The sequence below is a fragment of the Papaver somniferum genome, chromosome 1 (genome assembly GCF_003573695.1).
Source record: "Papaver somniferum cultivar HN1 chromosome 1, ASM357369v1, whole genome shotgun sequence".
NCBI classification, from domain to species: Eukaryota; Viridiplantae; Streptophyta; class Magnoliopsida; order Ranunculales; family Papaveraceae; genus Papaver; species Papaver somniferum.
In genome coordinates this window covers 175,402,526-175,422,867 of record NC_039358.1, presented here as the reverse complement: position 1 = coordinate 175,422,867, position 20,342 = coordinate 175,402,526, and positions in this window count along the sequence as shown.

The following is a 20,342-nucleotide window of genomic DNA, read 5'->3' as shown; positions in this document are numbered from 1 at the left end:
TTAGGTTTTTCACGAAACACTGTAGGTTAACGACTTGAAGACTTCATTTGGGATTGTGAAGCCAGACCCAACTATTTTCTCTATAGTTGCGTGTTCTGATCTTACTTTTACTATCATGATTGAGTATTCTCTTTGCTAAGATTTGTTTGAGATTTATCTCCGACGGGTAAGATTAAAAGTAGTCACAAACATCTTCGTCTCATCGTTTGTGATTCCACAATATCTTGTTTCGCTACCATACGATTAAGATTATTGTGAGGTGATTGATAATACTAGGCTGTTCTTCGGGAATATAAGTTCGGTTTATCAATTGGTTCATATGCACCTTTATTTATTTTGACTGAACAAAACTCGTAAGTATTTCTGTGGGAGATAGATTTATCTATTCCAGTAGACTTTTCTGTGTGAGACAGATTTGTTTATCAAGTCTTCGACTTTGGGTCGTAGCAACTCTTGGTTGTGGTTGAGATCATTTAAGGGAATCAAGTGCGTAGAATCCTGCTGGGGTTCAGAGACGTAAGGAGCGCAACTGTACCTTGATCATTGTGAGATTGATTAGGGCTCAACTACATTCCAGTCTGAAGTTCATTGGTAGTAGGCTAGTGTCTGTAGCGACTTAATACAGTGTGGTGTTCAAAGCTGGACTAGGTCCCGGGTTTTTTTTTCATTTGTGGTTTTCCTCGTCAAAATTCTGGTGTCTGTGTTATTTCTTTTCCGCATTATAATTTGTTATATAATTGAAATATCACAGGTTGTGCATTGAATCGATCAATTGGTAAATCCAACCTTTGGTGTTGATTGAAATTGATTGATCCTTGAACATTGGTCTTTGGTACCGTTCAAGTGATATCTCTTATATTCAATCGGGCTCGCAAATTCCTATTTTCTTATTGCGGATTGAATTAAGAGAAAGAGATATAAACTCTTTGATATACTTTTTATAGATTGAGTCTGACTGTCTAGTAGATTCTCTTGAAAGTATATTGGAGTTTGTTTATTCAGATTACCAAACGAAATATTGGGTGTGGTTGTTAGACCCCCTGCTTTTTCAATTGGTATCAGAGCAGGCAAACGCATTTAAGACCTCATAAGTATGTGTTTTTAGCGATCTGAGTATGGACGATTTTGTCTCTAAAAACGCTTCACCATAAATGGATAAAGTCAACTTCGAGCGTGTTCTAGAATCCATCGAAATGGTTGAGAATCCTAATTTAAATTTTTTTATCAATAATCTTTGTCTTGAAAAACATCGATTGATAAAAAAAATTGATGGACTTCATTGCGAGATTTATATAAAAAAATCTGAGCTTCGAGAACGTTATGAAGAGGTTGTTGATCTCCAAAAGAAGTTGGATGAACAAATCTGGATCAACTCTGATCTTGTTGCAGAAATTGCAAAACTTAAGGATATTTGAAATCTGTAAAGTCATCTTCAAATAACTCCTCTAATTCTTCATTAAAGAATTGCCGTATGTCAGGAGATAAGCGAGGCTTAGGCTTTGTGAAGACTGAAAGTGCTCAGAATTCTTCGAACAAGATTAAAGATATTGGTACATGTTTGTTTTGTGGTTCTCATGATCACTTTAAACATGTATGTTTTCCTTTTAGAAAAGATTAAATGTTGCATGTAATCTTCATAAGAATGTTGTACAACTTTTGTCTGCTCTTAAAAGACATTCAATACTAACAAGAAAGCCTAATATGGTTAGTAATGCTAGTATGGGAGATTTTTCTATGAAATCAACACCACCCTTTCAATGGTTTCTTGATAGTGGATGTAGCAGGCATATTACTGGAGATCTCTCATGGTTTGTCAACACAAGCGACTTTGATGGTGGACCAGTAACATTTGGTGATGGGAGCTGCTGCTAAATAAGCAAGAAGGGAACGATCAAATTACCTGGCGTTCCTGAAATTCATGATGTAGTATACGTTAAAGGTATGGCTGTTAATCTTCTTTCTGTTAGTCAAATCTGTGACAAAGGCCATAAGGTTGTCTTCAATGCTAATGGATGTAACATTGTAGACAAATCTGGAAAAGTGATTTTTCAAGGATCACGTGGAAAAAATAACTATTATATGTTGGATACTCAGTTCAGTAATTGTTGCAATTTTACTAAGGTGGAATCTACACATCTTTGGCATGAGCGTTTTGGTCACATCAATTATCGACTTCTAACTAAGATCATTAGCAAAGAACTTGTTAGAGGTGTTCCCAAAATAAATGCTAAGATTGAAGGTGTATGTGGGGGCCTGTCAAAAGGGTAAACAAATGAAAGTTCCACATAAATCATCTCGAGATATTCTCACTAAATATCCACTTGATTTAATTCATATGAATCTCTTCGGCCCAATTCAACAACCTACTGTGGCTGGAAAGAAGTATGCTTTCGTTATGGTAGATGATTACACCAGATTCACTTGGGTGGCCTTTTTGGCTCACAAGAATGAAACCCTCAGTGAATTCAAGATTATTGTTAATAGAATCCAGGTTGAATAGGGTCCCAAACTAAAGAAAATTAGAAGTGGTCGTGGCACGGAATTCAAAGACACCAAAGTGTTTGAATACTGTGATTCTCTGGGAATCTCTCAACAATACTCTCCACCCATTACTCCACAAGCTAATGGAGTTGCAGAAAGGAAGAATAGGAACATTAAGGAAATGGCAAGGGTAATGCTCCATAACAAAAACTTACCGTTAAGGTTTTGGGGAGAGGCTGTTTTTACAGCTTGTTACTAGATCAATCGTGTTTACTTACGGTCAAAGACCTTAAACACTCCCTATGAGTTGTGGTATGGTAAGAAACCCAACTTGCACTATCTTAGAGTGTTCGGAAGTAAGTGCTACATTCTGATGAGCGTCGTTTACTCAACAAAATAATAAGATGTTTCCCACTAATTAACAAGTAATAAAAAGGTAGTAAAGATCGTTCCCACGAGGAGTAATGCAATTGATATGTTATCTAAATTAGCGAGAATATAAAAGGAGGGTAAAAATGATAATAAGAAAAAGATGATGATAATTAAGAAATCCTTCGTCGTTACTAACCGTTAACTCAACAGTGTACCTGTTTATCTCTTGCTAGAATCAATTGTCACCAACCGTAGAATAGCAGGTACGCTTAGCTATCCCCCAAATTCCCGTTGTCACTGGATACGGAAGCGCTCGACTACCAGATTTTATCCAACTGAGCCGCCCTGAGGTACACTTACAAGGTGTAACTCAATCAAATGTTATAGGGTTTGTGAATTTAGGTTTGATCCCATCAGTTAAACTCGGTACGCTCGGTCCACTTACTGGTGTTGTCTTTACTCGCAATTGCTCCACAGAATCCCTCCGCAAGGTCTTGCGATTTCTATTTGTATAGGAGATAAGCGACAATTGCGGACCGCTCAAATCTCTACTGGCATTAGAATGATTAATAGACTAATCTAGTTGTGCACCCAAACCAATCTAAGAATAAATCATAAACCTTCGATATGGTAAAAACAATCCACAATGATTAACTTTAAAACTCGAAATAAAGTTGTAAATAATTGAGCTTCACAATTAGAACTTTGAATTCATCCATAAAAATCAAATAATATAGAAAAGAGATAGTTCTCCCCCCTAAGGGGGAGAAAAATGGTGAGTACAAGATATCTCAAATTGTCCAGGGTATATTAATTATATGTCCCTACTTTTGACATCCAATAAATATATCCTTATTCAATAATAAATATGTCCCTACTTTTTTATAACCTTATCCATTTAACATTACATTACCTTAATACCCTCACCCATATAATATTTTTCTTTATTTCAAAATGAAACAAATTTCTTCCTCTACCACTAGCACCACCACCACTAGCACCACCACCACCAACATTCAACTACCATTCCACCACCACCATTCAACAACCAACACCTAGCAACCGCCACCACCACCAATATTCCACCACCACTCATTCACCACTACCATTACACCACCAACAGTCCTCCACCACCACTAGTCCGTCCCCGCCACCACTACTAGTACGTCGTCGTCGCCGCCACCGTCGTCGCCGCCGCCACCACTGGTTCAGATAATTTTGTATCAACAACAGTAGTTGATCCATTTCAGTTGGATAAACAGTGGGTGTTTATCCATGATGATGGATCAACTTTAAGTGGCGTAAAACTGAAATTGATACATTTCAGTTGGATCAACAGTAGAAGTTTATCCATGATGATGGATCAACTTTAAGTGGCGTAAAACTGAAATTGATACATTTCAGTTGGATCAACAGTAGAAGTTTATCCATTTTAGTTGGATCAACAATGAATATTTATCCATGCTGATCGAAAAATGCTACCATTTCATCAACTGCAGTTTCAGATCCACCAACAAAACCATCAACCACCATTAATGATCCATAGCATCTACCACCGCCACCGTCGCGGCCGCCACCATCGGTTCAGATAATTTTGTATCAACAACAGTAGTTTATCCATTTCAGTTGGATCAACAATGAATGTTTATCCATTTCAGTTGGATCAACAGTGGATGTTTGTCCATGATGATGGATCAACATTAAGTGGCGTAAAACTGAAATTGATACATTTCAGTTGGATCAACAGTAGAAGTTTATCCATTGCAGTTGGATCAATAGTATAAGTTTATCCATTTTAGTTGGATCAACAATGGATGTTTATCCATGTTGATGGAAAAATGTTACCATTTCACCAGTTGCAGTTTCAGATCCACCAACAAAACCATGAACCACCATTTATAATCCATAGCAGCAACCGTCACTGTTTTCTATGAAGCTTCAACACCAATTCGAACCACCACCACCGTCGCCACCAGAACCACCACCGCCGCTACCATTATCATCATTACTTCTCTCTTCATAATTCTATATATATTCACTGTAATTCCTACACATTCATCTATTCATTTTATCACAATCCCTTAGAATCAACAGCTTCAGATTCGAACACACCCATTACTTCTCAGCAACAACAAGTTCATTATCTCCAACATATCCTATTGATTCACACACCAAAACCATCTCCAAATCAATTTTATCGTAGCAGCTCTCAGATCCCTTTTTCTTAATCGAATCGAACCACCAAATCGTTTCTCAATTCGTTTCTTAATTAGTTTCTCGATCTGGTGATGATGACGATTAAGATTTGAGGTTAAAGATGGTGATGGTGACGATTGAGATGATTGTGGTGCTGGTGTTGGTTGCGTTCGTTATGGTGGCGACGGAGATGAAGATGGTGGTGGCGACGGAGATGAAGATGGTGGTGAGCTCAATCGTTTTTCTCTGGATGAGAAATAAAGAAGATAAGAAGAAGCAGAACTCAATAAGGTATAAAGGTTGGGGTAGATTTGTAAGTCCCTAAATTGTTGATGGGCCCCTGATGGACTTAATTATAAAGAGGGACATAATTATTATGTGATAAGGATATTTATATAGACCATCAAAAGTAGGGACAATAATTAAATTACCACTTCACTGTTTCTCTTACTCTCAGCTGCATACTCCAAACTCAAACTTCTTTATCGGTCTTCTCAGCACAACTCCATCTCGTCATCCAACCATTCACGTCTTCACCATCACTTCCAGCACAACCACCTACCATCATTCAATTAAAACCTGAGTTGTTCATCATCGCTCTTCAGCTTCCGTTCATTATTACTGCCAGCACCTGCTCCGTTCTATTCCACAAAAACTCAGGCATATATATCAGCTCCAATTGTAGCAATGGTTCTTCTCTGTTCTTACTCGACCAAGCTCCATCACATAAACTGCTCCATCACTGCTAATCTTCATCATGATCATCATGGACATCTCTGCTCATCAAGAACAACTTCCTTCATCGTTGAGACTCAACAGTAGTAGCAGCTGAACTCTCATGTGCCTTGTTTACACTTCATTATTGATTTCTGGTGCTGGCAGCAAAGCAAATAGATAGTAAAACTGGGCGCAGCTACTTGCAGTTTTGGAACTAATCATTCGGGACTTTTCTCAAACAGCTGGTATGCATCTTGGTGGTTCTACAGATATGAAGTTGTTGTTGATTTCGTTGACATTCCATATAGATCCTTCTCTGCAATGAATTCACACAAACCAATTTCTTATCATTCAAAATTCTAAATGCACCACTTGAATCTCCAACAGAACTATGGCAGAAACAACTTTCTTTCAGATGTTTCCGGTTCACAAACTCTACCCAAAACTCTTGTAGTTTGAACCCTGAAAAGAGTGTCATTACTTTCCTGTAACTTGAATTATAAGAAACTCATTTGTTTTAATTGCAATCCCTGTCTTTATCTTCTCCATTTCTGATATCGCCATCATTGCCATTAATGGCAGCAATCCCTTAAAATCGAGGTAAACTTGCTCTCGATCAGTCACCAGCATCACTGCTCCTGGGATCATTACAGCGGCATCACAGCATCAACTCCGTCTCGCTCATCAACCAACAACCACGAGCTTAGTTTGAGAAGAACTTTGGTCTGAAGAGTTTGTTGTTGCTGGGTATAAATTGAGCGGGTGCCTATAGCACACCTGTTTAGAATCAAGTAGCTGCCTTCTTTGGATACCTCCAGTAATTCATAAAGGATAGACAGGTGTACCTTAGTAAATTGAGCGGGTGCCTATAGCACACCTGTTTAGAATCAAGTAGTTGCCTTCTTTGGCTACCTCCAGTAATTCATAATAGATTTCAGCTGGTAGCTTCTTAACGCCCACACAACTAGAGGTTTCTCATGCAATAATAATTCTGCCTCTTTTTTGGCCAATTGGACGATTTCTTGTTCTTTTCGGGAATAAGCTCCAAAATTCCCATAAACTATAAAAGAAAGCTAATAATACAATTTTATAACAAAACTAGCTAAGAAAGCATAATCAATTGATACTTAGAGAGGTGTTTTTAAACACCTATCAAATTCCCCCACACTTAGACTTTGCTAGTCCTCGAGCAAACAAAACAAAAATAAAATACAACTCCCTGTCGTTGAGGATACGGTCACACTTAGCATGTGTAACAAGCCTTTAAATCCCTAGGTGTCCCTAGTGGACGAGTTATAGTCTCGTGAGGGTTTACGAGAGATATACCCACAAAACCTTTAAGCCAAAACAAATAACAAATCAATTAGCAATTATTCCCCGCGCAGCGGTGCCGATTTGATGAGCGTCGTTTACTCAACAAAATAATAAGATGTTTCCCACTAATTAACAAGTAATAAAGCGGTAGTAAGGATCATTCCCACGAGGAGTAATGCAACTGATATGTTATCTAAATTAGCGAGAATATAAAAGGAGGGTAAAAAGGATAATAAGAAAAAGATGATGATAATTAAGAAATCCTTCACCGTTACTAACCGTTAACTCAACAGTGTACCCGTTTATCTCTTGTTAGAATGAATTGTCACCAACCGTAGAATAGGAGGTATGCTTAGCTATCCCCAAAATTCATGTTGTCACTGGATACAGAAGCGCTCGACTACCGGATTCTATCCAACTGAGTCGCCCTGAGGTACGCTTACAAGGTGTGACTCAATCGAATGCTTTAGGGTTTGTGAATTTAGGTTTGATCCCTGCTGTTAAACTCGGTATGCTAGGTCCACTTACTGGTGTTTTCTTTACTCGCAATTTCTCCACAGAATCCCTATGCAAGGTCTCGTGATTTCTACTTGTGTAGGAGATAAGCGACAATTACGGATCGCTCAACTCTCTACTAGCATTAGAATGATTAATAGACTAATATAGTTGCGCACCCAAACCAATCTAAGAATCAATCATAAACCTTCGATATAGTAAAAACAATCCACAATGATTAACTTTAAAACTCGAAATAAACTTGTAAATAATTGAGCTTCACAATTAGAACTTTGAATTCATCCCTAACAATCAAAATAATATAGAAAATAGATAGTTCTCCCCCTAAGGGGGAGAAAAACGGTGAGTACAAGATATTTCAATTTGTCTAAGCTTCTCTATATAATAAAGTTTTGTAACCCTTTCTTGAAGAAACTAGGAAAACCTAGCTAAGATAGGAAAGTACACCTCTCTTAAGAATTGTGTCTTGTGCATCACATCCCGTTTGAAGTTGCAAACTTCTGTCAAACTCCTGGAATAGCCGCACCCTTATTCTGGTCGTGTAAATATTTTAGCTAGATAGACTATTGGGTTTACATCCAGCCCACTTGGTAGCTTCGATTTTCATGTGGAACCGATAGTGTAACCATTATCACGTTTTACTTCTCATCTCAACCATTCATAGCCATTCACCGTCAACTATCGTTGCTGCCAAACTCTGTCTGTTTCAGCTGAAACTCTTCATTATTCTCCACTGCCATCTTCCCTGTACAAAAGTCAACTCGAGCTCCATCAACCATCAACACCATCACCGAACAATGGCATCACCATGCTTGAGTTCTTTATTCTCCAACAGCTCCCATAGCTTACCCATTCACTGTTCGAGTTTCAACTGGTTCTCTGCGAGTTATCCATCGTGACTGATTTCTTCTCAAGCACTAACGGCAATGAAGTTCCGACAGTCTTCAACAACGCCCAAAACTCGACTCCACCACTGTTCTCTTACTCTCAGCTGCAGACTCCAAACTCGAACTTCTTCATCGGTCTTCTCAGCTCAACTCCATCTCGTCAGCCAACCATTCACGTCTTCACCATCACTTCCAGCACAACCACCTACCATCACTCCATTGAAACCCGAGATGTTCATCATCACTCTTCAGCTTCCGTTCATTATTACTGCCAGCATCTGCTCCGTTCTATTTCACCAAAACTCAGGCGTACATATCAGCTCCAATGGCATCAATGGTTCTTCTCGATTCTTACTCGACCAAGCTCCATCACATAAACTGCTGCATGACTGCCAATCTTCATCATGATCATCACGGCCATATCTGCTCATCAAGAACAGCTTCCTTCATCATCAGGAATCAACATCAAAAGCAATTGAACTCTCCATGCCCTGTTTACACTTCATCATTGATTTCGGGTGCTGGCAGCAAAGAAAATAGACAGTAAAACTGGGCGCAGCTACTTTCAGTTGTGGAACTAATCATTCAGGACTTTTCTCAAACAGCTAGTATGCGTCTTGAAAAATAGAGGGTCTAACAACCTCACCCAATATTTCACTTAGCAATCTGTATGGACTAACTCCAATATACTTATAAGAGAATCAACTAGACAGTTAGATTCAATCTTAAGAAAAGTATATCAAAAAGTTATATCTCAATCTCTCAATTCAATCCACAATCAAACAAATAATAATTTGCAAGCCCGATCGAATATAAGAGAAATAACTTGAACGGTACCAAAGATCAATGTTCAAGGATCAATCAATTTCAATCAACATCCAAAGGTTGGGTTTACCAATTGATCGATACAACGCACAACCTGTGATATTTCAATTATATAACAAAGTATAATGCGGAAAAAGAAACAACACATACACCAGAAGTTTTTTTAGCGAGGAAACCGCAAATGCAGAAAACCCCCGGGACCTAGTCCAGATTTGAACACCACATTATATTAAGCCGTTACAGACACTAGACTACTACAAAGATAACTTCGGTCTGGAATGTAGTTGAACCCTAATAAATCTCACACTGATTCAAGGTACAGTCGTGCTCCTTACGTCTCTGATCCCAGCATGATACTGCGCACTTGATTCTCTTAGCTGATCTTACCCACAACTAAGAGTTGCTACGACCCGAAGTCGAAGACTTTATAAACAAATCTGTATCACACAGAAAAGTCTATTGAATAGATAAATCTGTCTCCCGGAGATATACCTACGAGTTTTCGTTCCGTCTTTTGATAAATCAAGGTGAACAAGAACCAATTGATAACCCAGACTTATATTCACGAAGAACAACTTAGAATTATCAATCACCTCACAATAATCTTAATCGGTTAACGAAACAAGATATTGTGGAATCACAAACGATGAGACGAAGGTGTTTGTGACTACTTTTCTATCTTTCCTATCGGAGATATAAATATCAAGTCAATCTTACGCTTGTACTCAATTACGATAGAAATAGCAAGATCAGATCACACAACTACAGAGAAAATAGTTTGGTATGGCTTCACAATCCCAATGAAGTCTTCAAGTCGTTAACCTACAGGGTTTCGTGAAAAACCTAAGGTTAAAGGAGAATCGACTCTAGCTTATACAACTAGTATCACACAGGAGGTGTGGGGATTAGGTTTCCCAGTTGCTAGAGTTATCCCTTATATAGATTTCAAATCAGGGTTTGCAATCAATGTTACCTTGGTAAAAAAAGCATTCAATATTCACCATTAGACGAAAACCTGATTACATTCAAGCTAACATATTTCAACCATTAGTTAGAACTTAGCTTGTTATACACAAATGAAATGTAACTTCATTTAGGTTTGAGTAACCGTACCTAAACCTGTACACTTAGTCGGTTCAACAATAGTTAACCAATGGTTAGCCATATGAGCACTTTCATATCAACCTTATTCATCTTCACCATAACTAGTTCAAATGACTCAAATGAACTAGTTAGAGAGTTATTCAAATGCTTAGATCTCATAGATGTATACAAGACACAATCGAAGCAAAATCGGTTTTGATTCACTCGAATCAATTCATGAACATTATGGCCATGGTTTGCAAAGATTGCATTCCTTATTATATAAAAGTTTTAGTTCATGAACAAACCGATTTTAGAAAGTAATCTACCTAAGTATGCAAACGGGTACGCATACCTAAGTAGCCGGACCGAGTTTGGTTACGCCGGTTCGCGTACGGGTACGCATACCAAATCATACTTCCAAACTCCAGCAGAAATTTACGGACGTGAAACTTCCGCTAGTATGCATACGGGTACGCATACTTTCCCGGATTTCCAACAACCGTCAGTACGCGTACGGGTACGCATACTTTGGGTTCCCGGTTTTGGACTTTTACACAAATGTGAGAACACACCATGTTCATACCCAAAGATGGTTACTTGTTCTAAACTCTCATTTCAATCATTGAAACTTTCTTAGAGGATGTTAAAATAGTTGTTATTCACAAACTATTTTCATCAAAGCGATTTTCAAGTTATTGAAATAATCAACATGACTTTCTGTAATGACCCGTCCCTCCACCGATACTGTCCCCACTTAGCCACTGCGGTTACCCTGCAGTGTGGAGTGTTCTACGGGCATCGCTGCGGTAATCCAGCAATAACTTCCCGAGAGATCACCCATCCCAGGATTGCTCCCGCCCGAGCACGCTTAACTGCAGAGTTTTCTGCCAACTTTGGAGCCAATTGTGTTGAAAAGGCCTCGGTGTTAGGAAAGGGAAAATCCTTACTCATATTCCAATCGGCCAACCACTTACGAATATCGGGGTATTATAATACCACTACCTTAAATTGGATTCGTCATCGACTCCAGAATATATATATACAAGCCTAGATCTCCGATGTTTCCTTCCCCTCATGAGAATCACCTGGACCAACCCCGTCCAGTGTACCTTCCCATCCTCGGCAGGTGAACCGTCGTCGGCTCTGATACCATTTGTAATGACCCGTTCATCCACCGATATTTTCCCCACTTAGCCACTGCGGTTATCCGGCAGTGTGGAGTTTTCAACGGGCATCGCTGCGGTAATCCAGCAACAACTTCCCGGGAGGTCACCCATCACAGGATTGCTCCCGTCCGAGCACGCTTAACTGCAGAGTTCTCTGCGAACTCTAGAGCCAATTGTGCTGAAAAGGCCTCGGTGTTAGGAAAGGGAAAATCCTTACTCATATTCCAATCGGCCAACCACTGCCGAATATCGGGGTATTATACTTTCGTCACGAGTAAAGATGAACTTGGCTAAAGCGAAAGCTTACCAACACATATTTCGAGAAATAGATAAGCGAGATGAACTCGGCTCGAAATAGCAAATATGTATAATTGAAGTCTACATAGCAATACGACTTTTGTTTCAAAATAAGAGATAGAATAGATAGACTTCTGAGTGATAGATAAGTTCAAGTCTCCATAAACCTTTTGTTGATGAAGTTCCACAAGTTCCCTTTAGTAGTTATTCATCTTCAATCGATGAACGTCGTGGAGTCTAAGGCTCAAATACACTTACTATCCTAATCTGAGACTTAGTTATAAGTAGACTAGAAATCAAGACTTATAGTTTTGGAAACTAAACTTGACAAACAAGCTTGAGTTAGCAACGCTTGCGAGTTCGACCGGGCAGTGCTCTAACAATCTCCCCCTTTGTCAACTTTAGTGACAAAACTATCAATAGATATGGAATACAAAATAAATAAACTTTGTACCTTCTCATCCAAATGCTTGATCTCCTTGGTTCTTCAACATTACTCGAAATCTTCGTCACTTCCAAGTACTCTAATGATTCTAAAGGTATTCAATTCAGTATCATCGTTGTTGAAGATCCGTAGCTATAACAATGAGAAAACAATAGCTCTCAATCATTGTTATACAGTGTAATAGTATTATTACACAGCATCAAAGTTCAATTGTATCATAACTTCGACAACAATACTATGGTATGTATTACTCCCCCTGGTCAATACTTCATCTCACATGAAAACCACTCCCCTTACATAATAATCCGAAAACCATATGTATTTGTAATGTGAACTACACATTAATTCTCCCCCTTTTTGTCAATAAAATTGGAAAAGGTATGAAAATTTGTGGGATCCTAATGAACTTTCCATAGAGACACTTCATGACCAAAAGAGAAGCACATATCAACCTTTTTAGATGCAACCATATGGCCGAAACTAAATGCATTCATCAAGGAGTTTATAAAGATACAGGATAACTCCTATAATATTCCACAGCCGTACTCCCACAAAGATTTGGCAATAAAGCACAAGTTCAATTAAGAACTCTCCCCCATAAAATGTCATTCCCGAGAGAACAACAAGAGCGACCTTACTTTCACAAGAAACGAATGATTTATTTGGACATTAAAAAATCACATAAAAATATGAATTTGTATCCAAAAATCTCAATAAATTAACCACAAGACGTCCCATGATTAATTTAATCGGAAATGCTCACATAAGAAAACTTACGGAGCCGCACAGTATTTACATAAAGATATGGATCGGGGAAGATCAATACTGCGGAATAAACAAAGATTCATTCTATTTTTCATCACTATTTTCACAATGACATATAATAGACTTTAATCTTTGTAATCAAAAGTTCATCCTATCTTCCATCAATATTTGCATAATGACATAATAGACTTAACTTTTGTTTGTCAAAAGTTCATTCAATCTTTTATCAATACTTGCATATCGACATATGAAAGACTTAACTTTTGACCACGTATGGGACAATCATAGTTCATGGACGCAAACACACATATCCCATAACAAGTTGCAATATATAAAACCATAAAGATTAATACTGCAAATCATCTTCCAAATAAAATTTAGAATTTAAATAAATAAATCTAAAAACATTGTAAGATGAAAATCGTTGGCAATAACTATGTGTACTTATAATAATGGCTATTCCAAACCCTAGTTATTCTTCTTAAAAACATAAGAATAAATTCTCATAAGAAGTTTCCTAGACATAAGCAAATCGACAAGCTAAGAAACAAAGAAAGACTCATAAACCACCAAAACCGAACACGAACTGAAATCAAATAGCCTTTTCGGAGTCCACACGAGCCTTGAGATCTTTGAGCTTGTGATTGACATCATTCACTGCTTCTTTAGAGAAGATATCCTCATTGAGAAGTTCTTTAAATGTCTCTTCATGAGAACAAGGTCAGAATTAACCTTTTTCAACTCAGTTCTTAACACATCAAGACTCTTCATAATATCAACGAGTTGCAGTTTTGCTTCCTCAAAATATTTAAGAAAATCATGAACCACTTCAGCAGAAACCATATCCTCATTCTCAATATCCTGATGTGTATAGGCATAGTAGCATGAGGCATTAGGACAATCATCTTCTACTAGGGTTCTTTTCTTCCTCCCTTTAGACTGGAAACCAATACCTTTATCAGGAAAACCTCTTGCAACATCACCAGAGCTAGAAGATGAAGACATTCTTGACAAAATACAGAATAACCCAGAGTATACGTACGTAACTCAAAGGGTTTGGTAGTTAAATGGTTTCTTAAAGAAGGTAACTTTTAGGGTTTCCAAAATTGATTCGTGACTGTAACACGGGTACCTGTACGAACACAACTTGACCCCAAAAACACACACACACACACACACACAAAAGGTGGTACATTTACGTCACGACATAATTTTTGCTACGTGAATATTTTCACAAAATTTTAGCTCAATAAATTTTATATCTTCATAGAGAAACAATTTAGAGCACAAGAGTAGCAAGCAACTTAGTTGAAACAAAATCTTCTTCAAAATAAAGGTAAAAAGAAAACAAAACGAAGAATATCTTCAGACACAGCCAATACTTAAGCAAAGTTGTCTATGGACAATAGTTTAGCTATGGACGATAAGAAAATAACTCAACTAAACAGGAAGCAATTTTTCCAAAACTATACTCGATTATTAACACTTCTTACTCAACAGGATTTTTATGAGTAAGTTCTCAACCCTTGTGATTAATTAACACAAGAATGAGCCCTAAGCTCATGAAATGAACGGTGTTCACGCTTGTGTCTCGTTTTCCTTTCAAATCTAGGAAAGAATCCCTTTTGATGTGAAAAATTATCATAAAACTTATTGTCATCAAAATACGAGACATAGTTTGAGTTCTTACCAGAAGAATTCTGACTACAGGGAATTGACAACTTATTGACGATCTCTTTATATCCTTCAATTATCACGTTTATGTTGTTTTTCAGATCATCATTTTTTCTCCCTTCTCCTAATACTTTATCCACATCAAAAGCAACGTTATCTCCCTTTTTTCAGAAGAGAATTCTTGAGCTCATCTTGGACGATTTGTGTTAAGAAGTCTGTTATGCTTTTGAGCATTTGAGGAACACATCGAACTGACTTTCCTCGTAGAATACACAGGGTGAGTACTGAAACCAATTGGTTTAGACATACGAATGTCAGTTACACCTTTGAGAATTAAATCTAAGGTGTGTTGAAGTCGAATAATGGAATTGTTATTCAACCTAGAGTTTCTCTTTTGCTTAACATGCCCTTTTGAATCACAAAAGAGACACACTTTCTGATTACAAGAGTAATTAGATACCACAGACTTAACATCATCGTTTGGAGATTTCTTCCCTTCATGTGATGTGGAACTTCCTTGATTAGAGGAGGCTATGAGCACATCTTTTCCAATAGGAAGGGATTCTGATTTTACTTCTGGAACTGGAACTCTTTCACTTGTGACAGAAGCAGATGGTATAGTATACTTTTTGGAACACCCTTGAATAGAGAGTTTACTCAAGAGATGTTCAATTTCCAAAGCATCCTTTTTGAGGTTCGCCTCGAGTAAGATACGTGATGACCGAACTACAGCGTTTTCCTTGCAAGGAGCTTTTTCTTTAGAGTTACAATCTCTCATTATACCAAACATTGACATTGTTTTTCAACCGATTAATTCTATCAGCCTGGATTCTAACAAGATTTAGAATCAGTTTACTCTCTTCAGCTGCTTCCCTTACATCAACTGAGTCAGACTCATTTGAAGGGTAATCGTGGTAACACATGTCATTGTTAGTCTGTTTCATTAGAACACTAGGTTCGTCTATATTTGAGATTCACAAATCTTTCTTTTTAATAGACACTATAGAAACAAAACTTTTGTTTCTGGTGACGCGTTTTTCAGAGATAGTATTGCCGTCCATAGAGTCAGATCACTATAAACACATACTTATGAGGTCTTTAAACGTGTTTGCATGCTCTGATACCAATTGAAAAAGCAGGGGTCTAACAACCTCACCCAATATTTAGCTTAGCAATCTGTATGGACTAACTCCAATATACTTATAAGAGAATCAACTAGACAGTTAGACTCAATCTTAAGAAAAGTATATCAAAGAGTTATATCTCAATCTGTCAATTCAATCCGCAATCAAACAAATAATAATTTGCGAGCGCGATTGAATATAAGAGATAACTTGAACGGTACCAAAGACTAATGTTCAAGGATCAATCAATTTCAATCAAAAACCAAAGGTTGGATTTACCAATTGATCGATACAACGCACAACCTGTGATATTTCAATTATATAACAAAATATAATGCGGAAAAGAAATAACACAAATACCAGAATTTTTGTTAACGAGGAAACCGCAAATGCAGAAAAACCTCGAGACCTAGTCCAGATTTGAACACCACACTGTATTAAGACGCTACAGACACTAGCCTACTACAAAGATAACTTCGGTCTGGAATGTAGTTGAACCCTAATCAATCTCACACTGATTCAAGGTATAGTCGTGCTCCTTACGTCTCTGATCCCAGCAGGATACTACACACTTGTTTCCCTTAGCTGATCTCACCCACAACTAAGAGTTGCTATGACCCAAAGTTGAAGATGTTAGAGCATTGCTCGGTCGAACTCACATGCGTTGCTATTTCAAGCATGTTTGTCAATGTTAGTGATCAAAACTATAAGTCTTGATTTCTAAACTATATAGCTAAAGGTCTCGGACTAGGTTAGAAAGTGTAGTTGAGCTCAAGACTCCATGGCAATCATCATACAAGACGAATGACTACTCAAGGAACTGGTGGATCTTCATCGACTAAAAGGTATGTGGAGACTTGAACTTATCTGTCACTCAAAAGTCTATCTACTATATCTCCTATTCTTGAGACAAAAGTCGTTTTGATATATAGACTTTCATTATACACATTTGGTATTTCGAGCCGAGTGTAACTCGCCTATCTATTTCTCGAAATATGTGTTGGTAAGCTATTGCTTTAGCCAAATTCATCTTCACCTAGTGACGAATGTCATGTTATGTTTCAATCACTTTGGAAATTGCTCTGACGAAAAATGGTCTGTGAATAACGGCTATATAACGTCCTCTAAGAATGTTTCAATGATTGAAATGAGAGTTTAGATTACATAACCATTGGTAGGATATAAGCATTGTTGTGGAAACACATATATGTATAAGTCCTTATTCCTTGAACCAAAGTTTGCGAACTTCGTTGATCCAGAGAAACGGAATGTGGCGTGAGCCAAGTCCGCGAACTGGCGGAAGTTCTAGACCCGAGAATTTCTGCTGGAGTTTGTGGACTCCTTCTGTGAGATTAAGTCCGCGAACCCAGTCTGCGAACTTGAGCAGGTTATATCTAAAATCGGTTGTTCTTGAACTCATGTTTATATAAACTAAGGAATGCTTTTGCAAACCGTGGCTATAAAGTTCATGAAACGATTCGAGTGAATCAAACCGTTTTTGCTTCGATTGTGTCTTGTGAAGTTACATAAGATCTAAGCAATTGAACAACTCTCTAACTAGTTCATTTGAGTCATTTGAACTAGTTATGGTGAAGAAGAATATGGTGGATATGAAAGTAATCATATGGATAACCATTTGGTTAACTATTGTTGAACCAACAAATGTTAATGTTTGGAACGGCTACATAAACCCAAAATTGGACATTTCATTTGTGTGTAACAAGCTAAATTTTCGATCCAATGGTTGGGAAATATTAGCTTGAATCTAATCAGGTTTTCATCTAACGGTGAATATTGAATGCTTTGTTACCAAGCTAACATTGATTGCAAACCCTGATTTGAAAGACTATATAAAGGAGAACTCTAGCTACTGGGAAACCTAATCCCCACACCTTACGTGTGATACTAGTTGCATAGCTAGAATCGATTCTTCTTTAACCTTTGGTTTCTTCTTCTAAAACCAAGTTAACCACTTAAAGACTTCATTGGGATTGTGAAGCCAGACCGATACTACTTTTCTTGTAGTTGTGTGATATGATCTTGCATCTTCTGTCGTTACGAGTACAATTATAATAATTGGCTCGAGATTTATATCTCCGATAGGCAAGATAGAAAAGTAATCACAAACACTTCGTCTAGTCGTTTGTGATTCCACAATATCTTTTTTCGCTACGTCGATTAGGATTATTGTGAGGTGATTGATAATACTAGGTTGTTCTTCGGGAATATAAGTCTAGTTTATCAATTGGTTCCTGTTCACCTTGATTTATCAAAAGACGGAACAAAACTCGTAGGTATATTCATGGGAGACGGATTTATCTATTACCGTAGACTTTTCTGTGTAATACAGATTTGTTTATTAAAGTCTTCGACTTTGTGTAGTAACAACTCTTAGTTGTGGGTGAGATCAGCTAAGGGAATCAAGTACGTAGCATCCTGCTGGGATCAGCGGCGTAGGAGCATAATTGTACCTTGGATCAGTGTGAGATTGATTGGGGTTCAACTACAACCCAGATCGAAGTTAGTTTGAAGTAGTGTCTGTAGCGGCTTAATACAGTGTGTGTTCATTCTGGAATAGGTCCCGGGGTTTTTCTGCATTTGCGGTTTCCTCGTTAACAAAATTCTGGTGTCTGTGTTATATTTTGTTATATAATTGAAATATCACAGGTTGTGCGTTGTTCAATCAATTAGAATATCCGACCATTTGGTTGTTGATTTAAATTGACTGACACTTTGATATTGGTCTTTGGTACCATCCAAGTTATCTCTCTAGCATTTGATAAAGACTCGCAGATTTTTATTTGCTTGAGTATGTATCAAATCGAGAGATTGAGATATAAACTCTTTGATATACTTTTTATCTAGACTGAGTCTGTCTGTCTAGTTGATTCCTTAGAAAGTATATTGGAGTTTGTCCATACAGATTGCTAAGCGAAATATTGGGTGTGGTTGTTGTACCCCCACTTTTCCAGAAGACTTGATAAACAAATCCGTATCACATAGAAAAGTCTATTGAATAGATAAATTTGTCTCCCACAGATATACCTACGAGTTTTTGTTCCGTCTTTTGATAAATCAAGGTGAACAGGAACCAATTGATAACCCGGACTTATATTCCCGAAGAACAGCCTAGAATTATCAATCACCTCATAATAATCTTAATCGATTGACGAAACAAGATATTGTGGAATCAAAAACGATGAGACGAAGTTGTTTGTGACTAATTTTGTATCTTGCCTATCAGAGATATAAATCTCAAGCCAATCTTACGATTGTACTCAATCACGATAGAAACAACACGATCAGATCACACAACTACAGAGAAAATAGTTGGGTCTGGCTTCACAATCCCAATGAAGTCTTCTAGCCGTTAACCTACAGGGTTTCGTGAAAAACCTAAGGTTAAAGGAGAATCAACTCTAGCTTATACAACTAGTATCACACATGAGGTGTAGGAATTAGGTTTCCCAGTTGCTAAAGTTCTCCTTTATATGGATTTCAAATCAGGGTTTGCAATATAAGTTACCTTGGTAACAAAGCATTCAATATTCACCGTTAGATGAAAACCTGATTACATTCAAGATAATATCTTTCAACCGTTAGATCGAACTTAGCTTGTTATACACAAATAAAATGTAACTTCATTTAGGTTTCAGTAACCGTACCTAAACGGGTACACTTTGTTAGAGCATTGCTCGGTCGAACTCGCATGCGTTGCTATCTCAAGCATGTTTGTCAGTATTAGTGATCAAAACTATATGTCTTGATTTCTAGTATACTTATGACTAAGTCTCGGTCTAGGATAGTTAGGAATAGTTGAGCTCCAGACTCCATGGAGATTATCTTGCAAAGACGAAGAACTACTCAAGGAACCAGTGGAACTTCATCCGACCAAAATGTATGTGGAGACTTGAACTCATCTTGTCACTCAAAAGTCTATCTACTCTATCTCCTACTCTTGAGACAAAAGTCGTATAAGTATGATAGTTTTCATACATACACATTTCTTATTTCGAGCCGAGTATACTCGCCTATCTTTTTCTTGAAATACGTGTTGGTAAGCTTTTGCTTTAACCATCTTCATCTTTACCCGTGACGAAAGTCATGATGACGTTTCAATCCTTGAAAATAGCTTTGTTGACGATAGTCGATTCTTTATGTCTAACGACTGTTATAACATTATAGAAGAACGTTTCAATGATTGAAATGTTGAGTTGAGAATATGTAACCACCTATGGATGTAAGCATATAGTGTGTTCGCACATTAGTATATAAATCCATGTGCCGGAAACCAAGTGCGTGCATATGTGTGCATGTGGTATTGGTGAAGGAGACAGGTTGGGTACGCGTACTGGCGGAAATTCACGTCCGTGAAATTCTGCTGAGTTTAAAGTTTACGAACTCAAAAACCAGTCACCTTAGGTACGCGTACCCATACGCGTAGTGGCGGAACTTTTTCACCCGAAAAAGTCTGTTG